Raw genomic sequence first — 20,580 nt, 5'->3', positions numbered from 1 at the left:
AAGGTTACTGGACCCAACCCTCCGCTGCCTCCTTAATCTGGAGGAGAGGGCTGTCGGTTCCTATAAGGCCTCGGTGGGATTAATTTCAGGGTGCGAATTTCATATTATAATCTCTGTGAAGAGGCCTCCAGGATTTATTTACTGCCTGACGCTCAAGATCAACAGGGAACATCCTTTAGCTGGAGATTAAGCGCTGGTTCCCTTATCCTTGGGTATGATAAGATAGTGTGGAGTGGCCTGACCTCTCTGACTTCAGACTTTCTCAGAAAAGGGGGAGCAGGATGGAAATGCCCTGGGGCAGCTCCTCATGCAAGCATGACGGCACACCTGGCTCAGCTCTGCACCCTTGGGGGGTGCTTCGTAGTCCCAGTGCCAAGTAAAAGGCACTGTAGGGTCCCTTCATGGCTGGGGATCCCTCAGCATCTTTGGAGCCCTGGAGAGGAATGGGGCTAAGGTTTTATAGGCTGACATACATATAAATCAAACAAATGACAAAAATGTTTAAAGAAACTCATTGCAATGCTTATCTGAGAAGTAGTATAAGGTAACATTACAAATTGCTTAGGTTTCTTTTCCTTTCCCAAAACGTAAATAAATAAATAAAATTGCTTTAGTTACATTTTAATTCTGAGGGTCCTTAGTCTTTTCATATTGGAACACATTAAGCCATAAACCTTATTTTATTTATTATCACAGCATCATGGTTTTTCAAATGCACGGCACAGGCAAAGCATTGGGATGTTAAGAAAAATAAAGATTATTAGGAGAAAAGGTTAATGCTCCAGGTCTCTGTCCATTTTTAATGTGCTGGTCTCATGATGGGTCATATTCCGTGTTAGGTCGAGGGGCGGGGTCACCATTCCCATCCGTGTCATCAAACATCCTGCTCCTCACAGGCCTCAGGGCAGACGAATTCGGCCTTTTCATCCTGGAGTCCCAGAGTCCCCCCTTCCTCTGCATCACTCTCCCTCTCCAGGCACAAATCACCAGAAGGCGACTGACCAAGTGCCGAAGTTCAGTTGGTCCTGTACGACATTGTAGACACTCAGGGTGAGAGACAACACCCCCAGCCAAGAGAACACCACGCCTCCCTGTCCTGTGAACTGGGACACTGGGGAAACCAGAGCCCGTGATCACTTCTGCGTGGTGTGAAGAGCCTTCTGGGTCCTGCACATGCTCACCTGGGAGCTGTCCTCCTTCTGTATCTGGACCTCCCTAGGGCTTCCAGCATCTGTGTTCTCCATGCAGCTCTCGTTTCAATACCTGTGCAGTTTGAGACCTCGGGCCTCAGCCTGAGTCTCAGAGGAGAAGGAGTTTGCACAGTGTCAGGAAACTCCAGTCAGGCCAAGGAAGAGGGGCCTCCTCCCTGCTCCTCCTTTCAGTCTCAGCTCCAGCACTGGGCCGTTAGTGTCTCTATTGCATAGATTTACAATTGGATTTACATATATATTTTATGTTTACTTTTGCAGATTTTTCCATGAAACGTCTTATCTACTACAGGTTTCATTTTAAATGTTTTTATATAAAATAAAACACGTAAATAGAAACACATCCTGAACAAGTTAGGACTCAATGAATTATTATAGAAACTCACCCCAGTCACCACCATCAGGTCACTGCTTCTCTCCTGTAAAGCTCCCCCAGTGTTAATTGAGAAAAATAATTGCACATTTAGATTTTTTTCCAGATGTCCATAAGTCAGTAACTTTGTAGGAATTTTATCGTGAAGTTTATTTACTTATTTATTTTTATTCCCCTGGAAGGGTGCTGTGGGAACAGCAGTATCGAATATCCTGCATGTTGATGTGGAGGTCAGTACATTTATACCCATATAAATGATAGAGTATAAAATCAAGGCTCACTGTTCTTCATATTACTGTCATGTTCCATTTTATTCATCCACCAATTATTACAAGGAGGTTGATGAGATTTTATTTTTCTTTCTCTTATAAGTCATTTGCTTTGTACTATTTCCTAGAAGAACTAACATTTTTTTTTTCTTGAAAGCCCAGTAATGTATCACAGAGCCCGCCATTAGCACATGTATATTCGAATGCTCAGGGTGTTCTTATAATATGAAGGTTTAAAGCATTTTTCCCAAGTCTCAACATCGAAGAGATGATTCATGGTCATTTTTTTCCTCACTGAGTTCCTTGTTGACAGGTATGTAGGCTGTTTCCCCACCTTTGACTCAGGCTCTCGTGCATTGATACCAAATCTTAGATTTCCTGGGCCAGTGTATCTGTAGGAAAACTCCTAGGTATGAAATCGCTGGACCCATGGGGATGTGCATGTTCAGTGCTGACACACGAGGCCCATGGCACTTCAGAGAGGCTGGTGGCTCTGATGCTTATTCAGGCAGGGAATTTGTCACCACAGCAGCTAGGCCCTGCCTGTGCACTTTGCAGAGAGTACAAGGGCTTTGGTCTCCAAGCACCTCCTGCAGGGTCTTGTCCTGCATCACCTCTGCTTCATTCCTGTGTGCACTTCTGCATCGCCAACCCAATCCCTCACTCCCGCTGCTCCCCACTCCCTCTTGCCTGCATTATTGCACGTCCCCTGGCTGACTCACTGCTTCCACTTGACTGCCCTTCAGGACCACCAGGCTCTTACCCCATGTGGGACCAGCATCTGGTTTATGAATCATCCAGACCATGCCACCCACTTCAAAACCTTCAGTGGCCCCATGTCAAGGGTAGACTCTTTATCAGTGTAGGTAGATTTTTATTCATCATTCCAAAACTCTCTAGTAAGGTTCCCAAAGTGTTTGTGTTTACTTGTCAAACATGGTGGTAGAAGCAGGAGTCCACCCTATGTGCTTATTACACTTGGCTGTGGAACAAAGGCGCCATTTCCTGCATCCCATAGTCTGGAAGGCTACCTCTGCTACTGAGTATTTTTAAAACTAGTCTATGCATGTGAAAGTTTCAAGCATGTTTGCAATTTCTTTGATGTTTTTCACAAGAAGAAATGGAGTCTTGGCCCCTCATTTATCCAGAGGTGCCACGAGTATTCCTTTTCACAGACAGATGCCTTGGAAACAACACTGTGTGACATCTAAGGCTATGCTTGACATGGCACTGAGCCTCCGCCTGGACATTGGGTCACTGCCCTGTGGAGTTCTCAGCTACCAAATAGTAGATCTGGACAACCTGAGACTGCCCTGCTGTGAGGACACCCAGGCCACACTTGCATGTCTCATGTGGGTCCCCCAGTCACGTCCATGTCCAGCTGCAGACATGGGACTGAGTCACTTCCAGAGCATCCCAATGCCTAGCGGTCCATTCACCCCAGCGAGTGGGTCTTCTCTGCTAAGACCCAAAATCATAGAGCAAAAAAGTGCCAGATCTCTCCCCCTTGTCTCAATGCGAACCCCATGACCAACAGCAAAATAATGCTGGTGTTCCATGCCACTAGTTTGAATGGTTAGTTTAAATACGTTTTTTTTTAATACTACAAGAAATAAGAATAACACCCCTGTAGAAAAGTCAAAAGGTGCTATAGAACATACATGAAAATCTGAGTGTTCTCCTTTCTACTTTCTGTAGCCTTCTTGCTTGATTTCTGGACTTAATGGGTCTCTTTCTGTATGTTCTTTGAGATTTATTAATTGAACAACCAGATAGCACTGATACTGTCACCTGTCTCTATGGAATTTCCCTAAGTTTTCTCATTGAATCTCCAGTGACCATGAACACACAGCGAGGGGATGGCTGGAAAGGAGTCCTCTGCTTCACACTGTTCTCCAAACTGGGTTCTAAATTCTGCACAGTACTGCATTTGGATGTTGATTCTCCAATCACAGGGACACATTGTTGTGAATATACTTCCTAATTCTTCATTTTTCCCTCAATGTCATTGTCCACACACACATACACACACACACGTGCACACACACACACACACACACACGCGTAGAGACACATAAACATTTTTCTATCAATCTAGGATCGTTAAAGTTCCTAGATTGATAGGAAAATCTTTGTGTGTCTCTATAACAGTAACAATGTTGTGACCGAAATAACCAGGCCCAACTCGAGTGCTCTAATCCAAGAGACAGTTTATTAGCCGGTGGCTGTCCTTGCCAAGGAGCAGCCCCGAGGCGCAGGGGCACAAAGGTTTTAAGCCCTCGATTCCATCCCCCACATCCTTAATTTTTACACAAAAGACTATATCTCCTCCATTCATTAACTGATAACTAAGAGGTGGGTAAGCAAGCAGGGGTACAGAAGCAGAATGCGTCATTGTTAAAATATTTTGTACCTATAGGCAGTGATCCGGCCAGTAAATCCCTCTAGTTAATAAATTTTTAGCAGATAACTAACTAGAAGTGAGACATGGTGGTTAGCACGTACCATGTCTTAGCCTTAACCTATTGTCTCTAAAGGTGAGGTCACTACAACAATATTACTTGTTATTGCTCAATCTCATTCAACTGGAGCATCCCTAGAGTAATGTGACACCGTTTATATTAAGATAGGTTTTATGCCCCATCAGTGACCTATTCAATAAAAACTTACTTGTAAATCAGCAATCATGTGTATGATCTTATAACATACCTTGAAAATTAGACATTTTCTTTGAATATGGCAAAACTCTCATCTATATCTTAAAATTGTCATTTGCTACTTCATTTGGGGCCTGGTTCCTTACATTGCTATGGCAAGTGTTCACCACATTATCATAAGAATGGATGTGATTGGGTTTCCACGTATGAGCCAGAACACAGATTGAAGTCTAGAGTTTCGGGTCATCTACAATTTTCATTTACAAAAGCATTGGTTACATATTTTCACCTAACCCACTAACAAATATAGTGATTCTTTATTCTTATATTTTCAGGGAATAGCCCATTTTTAATATACATAATAAAAAGTAATTGTTCAATGAATTCACAGAGACTGAGAAATAATTAAGCATATAGGTTTAATTATGTAAATTAAGAATATAGATGCAGAGAATAAAAGAATTCATATAACATAGTTATATGTTAGAGAGAAATACAAATTTTAAAACTGATTTCTACTAATATATGTATTTTTTAATTGATGTGGAACACTTTCCAGCTGTTTGTTCTAGAAATCTCTGGTGACTCAGGAATAATAGAAATGGGTGGTGATCATATTCTAATAAAAATAGAACCACTTTATATGGTCAACATGTTAGATTTGACGTGTTCACCCTGAAATTCTCACTATCAACTCTATTTGCATGGGCAAGTCACTTTCTCTCATATATCATGTTTTCAGAGAGAGAATAATAATGTGGGGGACTGGTGTTTATTTTTCTAAAGAAAACACATTTTCTTGTTTAATTCTCTTAAATGCTACCCTTGTCCATGTAAACACACATGTATTTATATAGCAGCACTAGGACCCAGAGTGTGCAGCGTATTTCACCCTGAAAGTTGTGTGACATGACCCATCACCATGGTAAGGTGATGATGCCCTTCTTGCCTTCCATTGCAACTGTCACTTGTGAGTTCAGAGGGAGAAGGTGAGAAGTTCTCAGATATTCACTGCTCCAGAACTTGAGACGGGAACTTCATTTGCTGTAGAGGTAGGTTCATATTGACCTTCTGAATGCAACTCCTTTAAAGGGGCCAGATAATCTTGACTAAAAATATGTTATTTCGTTTTAAAACCATTGCCACCACTCCCATTTGACTACAGGGCTGTAAGTGTCTTTATATTTTTGTAGTATTACCTAATTGATATCTCTTTATCTTCTCTCAAGTGGGCTATCTTAACTATTTTCTTAAAGTTAGAACAATGTAAGATGCCCTAATGAATACTTTGTCCTCACTCTCCAGAAAACGGATCCAGAAGAAACACTCCTATACTGCTTCGGGTTGGGAGAATTGTTCCATGCATTCACAGAGATTGAGAACCCACCCCAGCAGTAGACATTACAGGGAAAGGGAATTCCAGGTCCACTCCTCAGAAAGTGGATGCCAAAATACGAGGTAAACATAAGTACTCTAAATCCAGACATTTTAGAAAGGAGAAAAACTGTGATTTCATGTGGCACGTCCATGGGTTGATATGAATAGGATCACTGAAAGTTTGAGTGCTGCCTGGGAGACTGGTGAGATGGGACAGAGCCTTCGAATAGGTGGAATGAACACTGGGTGACCTACATTTGGAGGGCTTGGTGGTTCTCTTTGAGGGTTCTGGTGTGGGGTAACAGGATAAGGAGTGATCCTTCTCAGAGGAGATCGGGCTCCGTCCACAGCCCCTGCAAAATGTCAGAATGGAGGAGGCAGTAGTAGAGACTGAATTTTGTTGAACAAGGTCTTGGGCAAGAAGATGCACACTCAGAGCCAAAGCAGGCAGAGTCCAAGGTCAGGCAGGATTAGCTCAGGCTTCTGAGACAGCTGCTCAGAGCAAACAGTGAAACTTTCAGCCTTAATTCATTGAAGCACAAAAGAACCACATCCTCAGGTCGTAGGCATCAACTCCACATCCAGGGTTGGTCATGAAAGGAAGCTAAGTTTTAGAATGTTGTCCTGTGGTACTTGATCTAGAAAGTTCTGAGTTGTCTACGGAGTCGCCCAGACCACTGATGACTCGGGGTGGTACCCTGGTCATGGGGAAGGCTCAGAGTGAGACAGCTGACTGAGAAAATACTGGGAGAAGCTAGTGACAAGTTGAGATGTCCCTGGCCCTCTGAGACACTATGATCGAAGGGAAGTCTCGTATATGGTGGAATCCTAGTGGCTCAGCCTCCTCCTCTAGGCCTTAATCTCTCTCCCACAGAAACCTGGGGCAGGTGCATTTCAGAAAGATAGTGAAGGGAGCTCTTACTTCAGTCATCCAGGGAAGAAGTCAGGTTTAGAAGGGTTTTGGACCTCTTTCCTCAGGACATCAAACACGTTATTACCCTATACCCATCACTCATCACTCATCATTCTTGTGACTCTGGGCAAGTCACTCAATCTCTCTAAATTTCCATGATCTTCACTGTAAAGATTGGGTCTCAGCACCTAATTTCCATCTCCTGCCGCAGGGTTCTTATGGGGGATCCCAGGAGATGACAACAGATACTTCCCATGAGATAGAAAGCATCACTCCTATGGGAACAATGAAAAATAACTTTCCACTCTCCTTGCTCTGGAGTCACCAAAGTCCCCTTTCTGCATGTAACCACTACTGAACATCTAGCTTGTATTTGAAGTCACACAATGATTGGACACTTAAAGAGCAATGACTTGGCATGGGTCACTTATTTTTCTGAAGCTTTGCCTGTATTCAATCAATTTTAACCTCATCAGGTAATAGTCATAAGTAGGCCATGTTAAGATATGCTCATCGTAAAAAAGGGCACTGAGGCCCTGATTGGACTGCAGGACTTTTACACGGAGATGAAGCTTCTAGATCCCATTAGAACCTTGGGGACTGAACACAGTCTCTGTTCTTTGCTGTTTTAATAATTTCTTAACGAAATAAAATTATTCGCCCACAAAATCTGTCAGGTGGGTGTTTTACGTGCACACCAAACTGCACGATCTTCCTAAGTCTACCTTAGCTTCAGTAGGGTCTTCTGGGCAGCTGTGAATAATTATTGCTAATTTCCCCGTGGTCTTCTGCCAGCAACATGTCTACAGTTCTCTGTATTTTCACGCATTTCCCAGGCTGCTGTAAGGAGAAGGATGATGTAAGACAAGAGTACAGTCCTCACGTTCAAACAGAAGAATGAGATAGGGCAGCAGAAGTGTCCGCTTTTCAGAAGAAATCATGGTGCATTAATTCCATATAGATAAATGTATAGTTAAAAAGAATGCTGGCTAAGTTACTTCAAGAAAACCTCTTCAGTGTCCCATATTTAAGTTACCCATATTTTGAAAAAAAGGCTAAGGCATGTTTTTCATTTTCTTCGTGTATGCAAATACACTTCTATTCAATTCATCGGTGGTGCTGTCTCCATGGAGGTCATGATGCACTGACATCTCACAATCTGGCTCATGTTCAATAGTAAACAAGCTCTCTAGTTCTTGTTCACACAATAGCTGATTTTACAACATTATCTGAATAGATTTCTCCCTGATACTATGACTCAGATGTGTAAAAAATAATAGACATTATTTAGAACAGGTTTAGATTAACATGAAAATTGACCAGATAATACAGAATATTCCCACCTGCTACTCCAGCAATTCCCCTATTAAAAATATCTTAGATTCATGAGATATATTTGTTACAATGAGTGAAAAATTATCAATACATTTTCATTAAAAGTCCATACATGCATTAAAATTCACTCTTTGTGCTGTGACATTCTGTGAGTTTCATAGGATTATAACATCTCATATCATCAGTAGTGTATCATACACCAACGTCCATAACGGCATTATTCACAATAGCCAGATAGAAAGAACCCCGAAGTCCTTCAAAGGATGAGTGTATCAAGTGTGATGTGTACACCTAGTGAGATACTATTCAGCCATAAATGTGATACCATAAATGTGAATTAGATTTTAAAATAGGGTACAACATAGATTGACCTTGAAAAAATATCGGGCTTATTGACATCAGGCCTGCACAGAAGGACAATAATTTATGATTCCACTGATTGGTTTTCTGAAAAACCCCAGTTCCTAGAAACAAAAGTAGTGATTCCAAGGGCTGGAAAGTGGGTCGAAGCAGGGTGATTTATTCTTGGTAAATAATTTGGGACTAGATAGCAGAGAATATAATCAATGCTACAGATAGATATAGTCACAAATGATTAAAACACCATAAATATCAGGTAAAGCTCATCACAGTAAAAGTAAAATAACCAATATTATACATGCAGAAGTTGCTAGCAGCATGTATAAATGCCTGGATGATGAAATGGTCTTGTAACATTAGAAGAAATGGGAATTTGCCCAGTATTTAAGAAAGGCAGGAGGGTCTGAACCCTGTCATTGATATTAGAAGGCTTAGATTCCCTTTAGCTAGACTGTCAAAGGCTCTGTTTCTCGTTCTTGCCTGCGTCTTTCCTTGGCCTTCTTCATCCACCAATGAGAATGTCCCAGCAGCAGCTCAGTCCATACAGTTTACCATGGACATCCACATGCTCTAGCCCCACATCCACCTAAAACAGAGCTCTCTGAAACAGTCCTGAGCAGCACCGCCAATGACTTACAGTGACGCTGTGTCCCCCTGCCTCCCTCTGACAGTGTGGTGCAAGATCTTCCTGACAATGTCGTGGAAGATCATCCGGACACCACTGTGGAGGAGCTTCATGACACGTGGTGGAAGAGCTTCAGGAGACCGTTGTGGAAGTGCTTTCTTTCTTTCTCAATAAAATTACAATCTTAAAATGTGAGCATGTGCCTTCTAGATGATAGAGACAATGTACCAGTGGAAAAATGTTGAGTGAGAGTCTGTGACCACCTGATATCTGATTCAAGAGGGCATTCAAAAAGGACAGAATTTTACACTGGAGCATTGCAAGCAGTATCAGCAGCAGCACCATTTCTTCCCTGAAAGTAAGAATTTTGTCATTGCAAATTCAAAGGGACTTGAGATAGCTTCCATGAAGGGTTCATTCCTTTCCCAAAGGTGTTCTGTACCTTTTCTCCTGGGGTCATTGACTCAGGCAATGTTTCTCAACTAGTGTCTTAAAGTCATCAAGAGAATGGAAAGCCTGGGAGAACTGTGTCCAAGCGGATATGATCTTCACAGTGTTTTCTTTTATCTTATGACTGGCGACCGACGGATCATTGAAAAATGTACGTATTGTCAATCATTAACTAGGTGAGGATAAAGCTCGGTGCTCAAGAAGGTGGAATTTCTTGCTGGTTCGTTTGGGAAGCTCCCTGATTCTGAGATTCTGCTGGGGATGAGGATGGGGGTGTAGTGAAAGGACCCAATAGTCTAGGAAAACTCTGGAATGTTTGCAGTCTTTGGAAGCAATGATATGTGGGTGGTGAGTTTTGTGTGTTGGAGCTTTTGGGGTGGTGGTTTTTTTAATGTATGTTCACGGTGTGATTGTGAATTCCATGTATGAGTGACTGTGTGACCTTAAGAGAATGTCCTACATGGAATACAATGCATTTGTCTACTTTTTAATGAAGCTCCCCATCACAGCACACTTTCCATAATTAACTTTTCCTTCCCCTGGCTGTATCTGGACGTTTGCTTCACAGTCCTTCTCCATGTGTGGAGGTGGTCCAGAAATGAATGGCAGGAGCACTAACCTCCTATATGGAAGATCCAACTTCTGAATTCAATCATGTGTCCCTTGTGTTCATGCTCTGTACCACCGACCTGCCCTCACCACTGAGGCACATTATTATCAGTGACCGAAAATAAAGTGTCACCTTCTGTGGCCATGCCTGGATGTGCTAGTGCCTACACAGCTCCCACACACATCCCGTCTTGAGAAGATGTCCTGAGTGCAACATAGCCCAGGGCAGCCACAGGTGCATGTAACAGCTGGCCATGGCAGAGCCATTGGTGTGAAAGGCATAAGGATGGCCCCCCTTCTCCTGGTCAGCTGAGAAGTTATAAGAGGTGAGAGTTCAATGTCAACCAACTACTGTCAGTGAGGTGTCAGCCCGTTTGGGGGCAGCTGAGTCAGGAAGGCAACATCACAACAAACCTTAGAAGCTCACAAACCCTGTAAAAACCTACGCTAGGACAGTGGCAAGGAAGCACTCAAATTTGAACTGGTGGCGACCCAGACACCCCTCAGCCTTACTCCACATCTCTTATGCTATGGGGTAGAGAGCGTCAGTGCTTTCCCCAGCCTCCCCTGTGTGAGGAAATGTCCTACTGTCCATAGATAGCGTGAGTATGGACAGCCAATGACTCAAAGGACATGCATGGTATAGTGAAAAAAAAAACTGGAAAGAAAATATCACACAGTTAATAGTGACTATTTTAAATTATGGAATTTCAGAATTTTCAAATATTCTGCATTGGATTTTTTTTTTTAATGAAAAATGATTAGCGAGTAAATCTAATGAGATACTTTCCCTAGACTTGAGTTCGGTCCCCAAATCAGTTTGCTTTTCATCAACAACAAAAACTTGCAGAAGAGATTATTCCAATAGCTGCTTTTTCTATTTTTCAGTAAATTTAGCATATGCAAATGTGAATATTTACGTGCTAATGACAGACACAATTTACTAGGTAGAGAAACTCTCTAGTAAGTAGCTATTTCCACTGATACCTGTGTTAAGCAGACACCCAAAAATGACAGCAGCAGTTATACGCTGTATGGTAGAGCATAGAGTTCCTCTGCAGATCGTTTTTGTCTTTGAGAGGAAATTTGAAATTGCCAAACCAAAGGGACATGAGAGACCTTCCATTGTGAGTTCAACTTTTTCCTCACGTGTCTCTTATGTTTCCTTTGAGGTCATTGACTCAACTACTATTTCTCATCTGGTGTCCAAAGGTCATCAAGGGAACTGAAAGATGCACAGTGTCTTGGATAAAGTGAGCCTTACTGTTTTGTTGTGTTAGTTAGTTAGTTTGTTTTTACCTCTCTAATCACAGTTGGATGTGGCAGTGGATGAAAAATATATGTATGATGAAATCAATCACTTGCTGAGGAATATCTAGGTGATGAAGAAGGTGGGGGTTTTTTGCAGGTTTGGTCTGGAATCCCCCATTCTGGGTTCCTGCTGGGAACGAGGTTTGGTGTGTAGTGAAAGGAACAGTTGAACAGGAAAGAACTTTGGCCAGTGGCCTGATGTGGCTTTATTTAATGGACTCAGTGAACTGAAATATGAGAAAACATCCAATAGGTCAATTCTACTAGTCTCATTTAAGTTTGAATGTAACAGTTGGAATTTCTTGTTGGTCTGTTTTGAGGTGAGAGCTATCATGGGCAAATGAAAGTGAAAAGGTAAAAGGTGATTCCTTTGGCATCTCTGATTTGAAGTTTGGTAACTGTGATCAATGTCTAGGTGAAGGGCTACGACTCCACAGAGCCCAGGAAAGGTGCATGAATTGTGGGGAACATCAAGGGAATGCCTGTGATTCACCATAGACTCAAGGAAACTAGAAGGAATGGGGGAGTCTCTCTTTTTAATAATGGTATTGTTCATGTTTCTGTATCTTAGGATTATGTGTTAGAGACCATCTCTGACTTCAGAAGCGAGGATGAAGACTGCAGGTAGGTACCAACATGCAGGTCAGATTCCATGGGAGAGTGGCCCGGAAACAGTAGCACCTGCTGCTTGGAAAACTGAGGAAAGAAGAGGTGAAATTATGCAAAAAAAAAATAAATAAATATGTGTAGAAGTCTAATGTGTTCTTTTACTTTTTGAATGATGTCACAGGAAAAATTGTTTCCGTGGGCTTTGAGAGTGCCATGCTTTTCATTCTCTCTGCTTCCTCTGCTATTTAAAAATTAATTTCCCACAAGTCTTCTTCTTACCTCCCCCTACACCAGAACAACGTCAGAGCTTAGCCAATGCTCGGTTAGCACTCCTCAGAATCCTATGTAGGAGACGGTGGTTTTGTTTTCGTTAATGACCTATGATGGATGTACCCTAGTGTGACACACGTCTCCTTCCCAGTCACTTAGTCAAGGGACAAAGCTCTTCTAGTGTGTTCCATTTGGTACATAAAAAGTAAACTCTCTTCTTTTTAAAGTAAAGAAGCACCTTCATGCTTCTGTGCTCATGTTTGCTCCTCATTTACAGGGCACCCCCAGAACTGCATGAGAGAAAGAACAATTCCACTGGCATTACAGCTATTGCACACTATCATGAGCTCATCAGCCTCCACACATCACCCATGTTTGAAGTGCTGAATGCGCTGTTATGAGAGAGAGAGGTCTGTGTCCAATTGTCTCTCTGGGCCCTCCATGGCTGGCAGAATTCTAGAGGAAGCACTTGCACCCACAGAATTGCTGACTGGTTTCTTGAGATTGACTTGGCCCCAAACAGAGACACCGTCAGCAGGGCCAGCGGGTCACAATATGCACGGTGTAGAGATGAGGACAATAATGGATCCTGGGGTTCGGCTACAACATCCCAGGAGCAGCAAGACCCTGGGTTTCCAACTTGAGTCTATATTTCCCATTTTTTCCCTAGGCTACCTCACAAGGCAGATGATGAAGCCTCTGATATACAGAGCATGAGTACACATAATTACCTCTTCTTTCATTTATCATCCATTAGGATTGAAGGAGGGGTAGGGTATATTCTATGCTCCTTGTTGGTAGTCTGGGTCCGCACAACCAAAGAGGAAGGTGCCCAAATTAGACCCAGGTCTCTGGACTCAGAGGTTATTCATGCAACTAGCACGTACTGAAAGCTTTCTGTGTACCAGGACTTGTATTGAGCAGTAAAACTCAGGCCTTCGGAGAGGAGGTCGCACAGGCAGCCCAGCCTTCAGTCATTCCTCACTATCTGTACTCACGTGCCAGGCTCCGGCTGCCCCAAAAGACAGAAGTACCGGTCTGACCTTGCCGTCTGTTGGCCCGCAGTCATTCACGCATGTTCTGCGCACCCAGCACCGCACACGGTCGGCGCGACCCTACGACTCAACTGGACTAGGGCCTCCGCCTGTCCTACTAAATGACTGCACAACCTGAAGCTTAGCTGCCACCACCACACTATGCATGGCACCTTCCAGGGCTAGTGGCCCGGGAGAGTTCCCTTCGGCCAAAAGCCCCCGATTAGGCCTGAGCCGGAAGTCCCGCCTCCATGTCCCCCAGAAGCCACAGCCCTATCTCTGCAGGAAGTCCCACCACTGTCTCTGCCAGAAGCCACACCTGTCACCGTTGAAGGCCACACCTTGACTCCAGCCACCCAACAGATTCTTTGGGTGCATCCTCTGCCGAGGCCCTCGGCCTTGCCACAGTAACTATGCAGCTCGCCTGAGTGCCGTCCTCGTCACGGTTCCACCAGTGTCAGCGTTTTTCCCTGACTTGCGTTTCCACTGAGCCCAGCTTCCCGCAGGATCACTGTTCCTGGCGGGACAGTGGACAGCTCTCCCAGTTCTGTGGCGCCGAGCATTCCCCTTCTGTTCAGACGCCAGGCCTTTTCCTTAGAGATCTCTTCGGTCCAGGTCCAAAGTGACCTATAGAAGACTGTTGAAACATCTGTACATCTTCATAGTAATCATCTCCACAAGCCTGAGAAATAGACACTGTTTTCCTTTTCAGAAATGCCTCCTTCTCTGGTAGCCTTACTGGACATCCTATTCTAAATGGAAAACCCTCCCCTTTTCTCAGAATACACACTCCCTACTCTAGTTCCTTTTTTCATCCACCATCCCTCTCGTTTTATCACCATTTACCTTACAAGTGTTGTTACTGCTCTGCTCTGTCCCAGAGTCCAGGAGAGTAGCATATTCTGTGCAATGAATTACAGTTGCTGGATAAATGAGGAAATTGAGCTTAGTAATGGAATTGCCCCGAATACTAGAATTTGACTCAGATATAATTCAGAATCCCTTCTTTGTACCACCTGTGTACCACTTCACCTCATTGTTAAGACTTAATTTGTAGTCCAGCTGATATCTTGCTCAGAAAGGATGTGCTATGCAGGAAAGAGAGGGATAAACATTCTGTCAGGACTAGAGGATTATATCCAAACTCACGAAATCCCAAAGGGGCGTGTATATCTTCAGAAATTATTAAGTGCCAATGACTCCCCTGCCCTCACATAACTTACAGTCTAATTAGAAAGAAAGATATTTAACAGTCACATTGAAAATTATATAATTCAAACTTGTAATAGATGCCAGAAGGAAAAATAATGGTAATGGCAGGATGCTAAATTGAGGCATCAGGGAGGCAAAGCATCATGGGGCTGGTAGACTGCATATGTAGAAACCTGTCCTTGGAAGTTGTAGAATGTGGGGTATGCAGTGAGCCCCCACCTGAAAGGAGGAAGGAGAAAGCTTCTGTTTAAATAGGATCAGGAACCTGAGACAGTAACTTCTCTTAGAGATATTCCATGGTGGGTCAGTCAGTCCACCCTAATATCCATGGAGTCCTCATGTCTTTAAAAGTCGAGAGAGGCAGTAATGCATAGTGGCAGGCTTCCAATCCCAGTCATGATCAGTTTGTATAATTTGTTGATTAAGTATACATATATGTACGTATACATATGCAATTGTATATTTAGAGAAATATCACTTTTCAAAATTGAATTGCTGTTAATATTACTTTTTATTTCATCTGGATTATATTTTGCATTTCCCTACAAATGTCTGGAGACTCAGAAGTAGTAGAAATGTGTGAAGATCGTATTTCCATCAATAATGGATGCACTTTTTATTTTAAATTATTAGCTTTCTCCCATTTCACTCTGAAATTTTCATGATGAATTATGTTTCGGGGCCCAGTAATTTTCTCATAACTTGTTTTCATACAAAGAATAATAATATTGGGGCCTGAGATTTGGTTTTTGTAATGAAACATGTACCCTTAGATGCCACACAGTCCATGTAAATACACACCTGCCTACAGAGCAGAGTTGACTCGTAACATGCAGTGTGCATTCACCCTGAAAGTTCTTTGATGGCCAAGCTCTGTGGTTGTGTGATGATGCCCATCTTGCCTTGCATTCTAGGTATCTGTCTGCGAGCTGAGAGAGAATAGATAGGTTATTAGCTTCTTACACCTCAGGTTCTAAAGATAGGAAGTTGGAACTGTAGTGCAGGTATGTTTCTATTGATCTGATTGCTGTTCCTTTATATGGGCTGCTTAGTTGTTGTTGTTTTGTCTTGTTTTGTTTTGTTTTGTTTTCTGAAAGTCATTCCTCATCTTTTTAAAAATTATTTTCACCATCTCAATTTTGCTACACAGTCATATGTTTTGAGTTTTGTCATATTACTTTATTGATGATATTTATGATTCTTCTAATAGGCAGGCTGCCTTAAATATTTTCCTCAATTTAGAAAAATGTGTGATTTCCTAATGCCAATTTTGTATGCATTTTCCAGTGAACTGATAGATATGGAACACACCAATACTGTTTTCCCTGGATCAGGAGACTCTTGATACCACCCCAGCCATAGACATGACAGGAAAGGGGAATTACAGGTCAACTCTTCAGAACGTGGATGCTGAAATTTGACAGCAAATATTAGCAGTCTAAATCAAGAGACTTTACAAAGGGAGGGAACTGGGAATTCACAGTAGGATTTCCATGGTTTGATGTGGACAAAATTCCTGGGTGTTTGGCCGCTGCCTTGGAGAGTGGTGAGAAGGGACAGTGCCATTGGGTAAGAGGAATGAACATTTGGTGACAGAGGTTAGGAGGGTCTTGGTGGATCTCTGGGAGTGTCCTTTCGTGGGGTCACAGGCTGTCGCTAAGGAGACATCTGTCTCAGACGACATAAGACTCTGCCCACTGCTACTGCATGATGTAGGATCGGAGGAGGCAGTAGTAGAGGCTGAATTGTGTTGAAGGACTCGGGCAGGAAAGGCGCACACTCAGAGTCAGAGCAGCCAGAATCTGCTCTAAGCCAGGCCTTAGCACAGGCTGCTCAGGTGGTTGCTCAGATCAGTAGTCAGCAAACAGTGGAGCTTTCAGCCTTAATTTATTGATGCACTAAAGCACCACATCCTGGGGTCAAGGACATCAACTCTACATCTAGGGGTGATCATGAAAGGAAAACTAAGTTTTAGAATGCTATCATGTGGCAGTTGGTCTAGAATGTTGTCAGTCGGCTTGGGAGTTGCCCAGACCACTGGTGACTCAGTGTGGTACCCTGGTCATGGAGAAAGCTCACAGTGAGACAGTTGACTGTGGGCAGATGCTGGAGAAGGACAGCAACAGCTTGGGATATTCCTGTTCCTCTGAGACGCTATAATCAGAGGGAAGTCTCGTATATGGTGTTAGAGACTGAAAGGTAAGAGTAGAGACTTGTGTGATAGATTTGGACTCCTAGTGGCTCAGCCTCCTCCTCTAGGCCATCATCTCTCTTCCACAGAAACCTGGGACAGGCACCATTCAGAAAGACAGTGAGGGGAGCTCTTGCTTCAGGTATCCAGAGACGAATTCAGAGGGGTTTTGGACCTCTGTCCTCAGGACACCAAACACGTTCTTACTCTAAACCCATCACTCGTCACTCTTTTGACTCTGGGCCCATTGCTTAATCTCTCTAAATTTCTGTGATCTTCACTGTAAAGACTGGGTCTCAGCACCTAATTTGCATCCCTGCTACAGGCTTGTTGTGGGGATCTCAGGAGATGATAACAGATACTTCCCATGAGATAGAAAACATCATCCCTTTGGGAACAATGAAAAGTAACCTTCTACCCTACCTTACTCTGGAGTCACCCAAGTCCTCTCTCTGGATGTAACCACTACCGAAAATCTAGCTTGTATTTGAAGTCACACAATGATTGGGCACTTACAGAGCAAGACTTGGCACTGTGGGTCACTTATTATTCTGAAGATTTACCTGTATTCAATCACTTTTAGCCTCATCAGGTAACAGTCATAAGTAGGCCATGTTAACATTTGGTCATTGCAGAAGTGGGCACTGAGGCCCTGAGGGTTCTGCAGGACTCTTGCAGGGAGATGAAGCTTCTAGATGCCATTAGAACCTAGGCGACAAGACATGGTCCTTGTTCTTTGCTGTTTTTATCATGTCTCAACTAATTGAAGTTACTCACCCACGATATCTGACTGGTGGGTGTTTTACATGCACACCAAACTGCACGATCTTCCTAACTCTACCTTGGCTTCAGGGGGGTCTTCTGAGCACCTGTGAATAAGTTATTGCTAAGTTCCCTGTTGTCTTCTTCCAGTAAGATATCTACAGTTCTCTGTATTGTAATGCATTTCCCAGGCTGCTGTAAGGAGAAGGATGATATAAAACAAGAGCATGGGCCTCATGTTCAACTACAAGAATGAGACAGGGCAGCAGAAGTGTCCGCTTTTCAAAAGAAATCACGGTGCATTTATTCGACACAGATAAATGTACTGTGGAAATAATGCTAAGTTACGTCAAGGAAAACCTTTCAGTGTTCCATATTTAAGTGACCCGTATTTTGAAAAAAGGCTAAGCCATGCTTTTCTTTTACTTCATGTGTCAAATACACCTGAACCTAGGCAACCGAATATGGTCACTGTGCTTTGCTCTGTTTCTATAATGTCTCATCTAAATTCAGGTATTCGGCCACAAAATCTGTCTGGTGGGTGTTTTATGTGCACACTAAACTGCATGATTTTCCTAAGTCTACCTTGGCTTCAGGAGGGTTTTCTGGGCAGCTGTAAATAAATTATTGCTAACTTCCCTGTGGTCTTCTGCCAGCAAGATGTCTACAGTTCTCTGTATTGTCATGCATTTCTCAGGTTGCTGTGATGACGACGATGATCATATAGAATCAATGAGGGAGGGTGGCAGAAGATTCCGCCTCTCAAAAGATGTCACCGTCCATATTTATGACTCAGATAAAAGTACTGTGAAAATAATGCTAATTAAGTTACTTCAAGAAAATGTCTTCAGTGTCCCATATTTAAGTGACCCATAATTTGTAAAAATGCTACGCCTTAAATTTCTTTTAGTTCGTAGGTGGAAATACACGTGTATTCAGTCCATCTGTGATGCTGTCACTATGGAGGTCAGGATGCCCTGACAACTCACAAAATGGTTCATGTTTCATAGTATACAAGGTCTCTAGTACACGTTCCCACATTAGCTGATTTTGAAACATTATCTGAATAGATCTCTCCCTGATACTATGACTCAGATCTGTAAAAATTAATAGTCATTATGTAGAACACATTTAGATTGATGCGAAAGTTGACCAGATAATACAGAATATTCCCACCTGCTACGCCAGCAGTTCCCCTATTAAAAACATCTTAAATTTCTGAGATCTATTTGTTACAAGTTACAAAATTGTTACAAAATTATCAATACATTTTTATTAATTAAAAGTCCATACATTCCATTAAAATTCACTCTTTGTGCTGTGACATTCTGTGAGTTTCACAGGATAATAACATCTCATATCACCAGTAGTGTATCATACACTAGTGTCCATAACAGCATTATTCACAATAGCCAGACGGAAAGAACCCCGAAATCCTTCAAAGAATGAATGGATCAAGTGTGATGTATACACCTCATGGGATACTATTCAACCATAAAAGTGAATTAGATTTTAAAGTAGGGTACAACATAGTTTGACTATGAAAAAATATTGGGCTTATTGACATCAGCCCTGCACAGAAGGACAATAATTTATGATTATACTGATCGGTTTTCTGAAAAAGCCCAGTTCCTAGAAACAGAAAAGTCGTGTTTCCAAGGGCTGTCAAGAGGGTCATAGCAGAGTGATTTATTCCTGGGAAATGTATTGGGACTAGACAGCAGTGCATGTAATCAACACTACAGATAGACATAATCACAAATGATTAAAAGCGGCATAAATATCAGGTAAAGCTCATCATAATAAAGTAATATAACCAGTGTTATACATTTGGAGCACACTAGTCCTTCATAAATAGCAGCACCAAGGACTGACAGGTACTCTGTGTCGTCACAAACACCCCCGAGGACCTGCGGGAAGAGTGTCCCAGTGAGAGGGCAAATGAGCTGACATCCATCACCAAGGTAAGTTCGCCCCACTTCCCTTGCAATACAAATGAGCCTTTATGACTTTATCAGTAAAATTAACATATAAAAATGTGAGCACGCACATTCAGGATGATACAGCCATTTACTTCGTGGTGAGAGTGTGGAGTGTGATTCTAGTACCAAGTGATAACTGTCATGAAAGGACCTTCAAAAATGACAGGTGCAGTTACAAACTGTGTGGAAGGGAGGATTTTTGTCTTTGCAATTTATTCTCCTAGAAAGTGAAGCTGGTAATTGCCCACCCAAAATATAACTTGAGAGGTAGTTCCTCCAGGAAGGTTCTTGCCCTTTGGACTGAGTAGATTTGTCCTGTTCTTGCTTGTGGGTTCTGATGATGCCTCCAGCATTTCCCAACTGGTTTTCTAACGGAACTGATTTAAGCAAAATCCTGTGCAAACAGTATGTGGCATGATGTGACCCTCATAGTATTTTCTGTCATTTCAAGTCATTCCACTTGCCCTTGAAGATGGTATGTATTTTGGAATCCTTCATTTCCTGAGGAAAAAATCTAGAAACTGAGAAAGGGGTGGTATAATCGCTGGCTTTAGTGTGGAGAGCCACTTTGATTGCAGTTTCTTGTTGGCAATGTGAATGAAGGACGTGGTGATAGAGACTGATTTTCTAGGTAAAGGACTATGGTGGTGATCTCCAGCTCCAGTGAGGGGGTGTAGGTTTGTGTGCATGGGTGTGAGTGTGTGAACATGTGAATACATGTGGTGTGATTCTGAGTGTGTGCGTGCGTGTGACATTTTGAGTGTTTCTCTTTATATTACTGTTAAGAACATAGTAGCTGATGTCAGATATCTAATAAACATTCGCCTCTCCATCGCATCATGAGTGGATAGATACCTAAGTGTATTAATTACCTTGTACAGTTACAATATGTGCATTTATTGTATGCCAAGTATAAACCTCAATAAACTGAAACACAAATCCAAGCACCACCCAGGACAATGTTCACTGGCTTCTTAATGGATAAATCATGTTTTAGAATCTGTCACCATGCCATAAAAAATCTTTTTGTACA

General features: G+C 42.5%; 1 long non-coding RNA gene across 1 annotated transcript; it reads right to left on the bottom strand.

Annotated features, from left to right (window-relative positions):
• Positions 1 to 605: 605 nt before the first annotated feature.
• On the bottom strand, positions 606 to 1,228 carry LOC120612202 (uncharacterized). The gene is made up of 2 exons (XR_005655383.1): positions 1,182 to 1,228; positions 606 to 1,025 (listed from the first exon to the last, which is right to left on the bottom strand). It is a non-coding gene; the product is annotated as an uncharacterized LOC120612202 (long non-coding RNA).
• Positions 1,229 to 20,580: the final 19,352 nt, after the last annotated feature.

Source organism: Pteropus medius, unplaced genomic scaffold (genome assembly GCF_902729225.1).
Source record: "Pteropus medius unplaced genomic scaffold, Ma_sr-lr_union100, whole genome shotgun sequence".
Taxonomy (NCBI): domain Eukaryota; kingdom Metazoa; phylum Chordata; class Mammalia; order Chiroptera; family Pteropodidae; genus Pteropus; species Pteropus medius.
The sequence above is the reverse complement of the archived record's forward strand: the minus strand, read 5'-3'. Positions and strand labels throughout refer to the sequence as shown.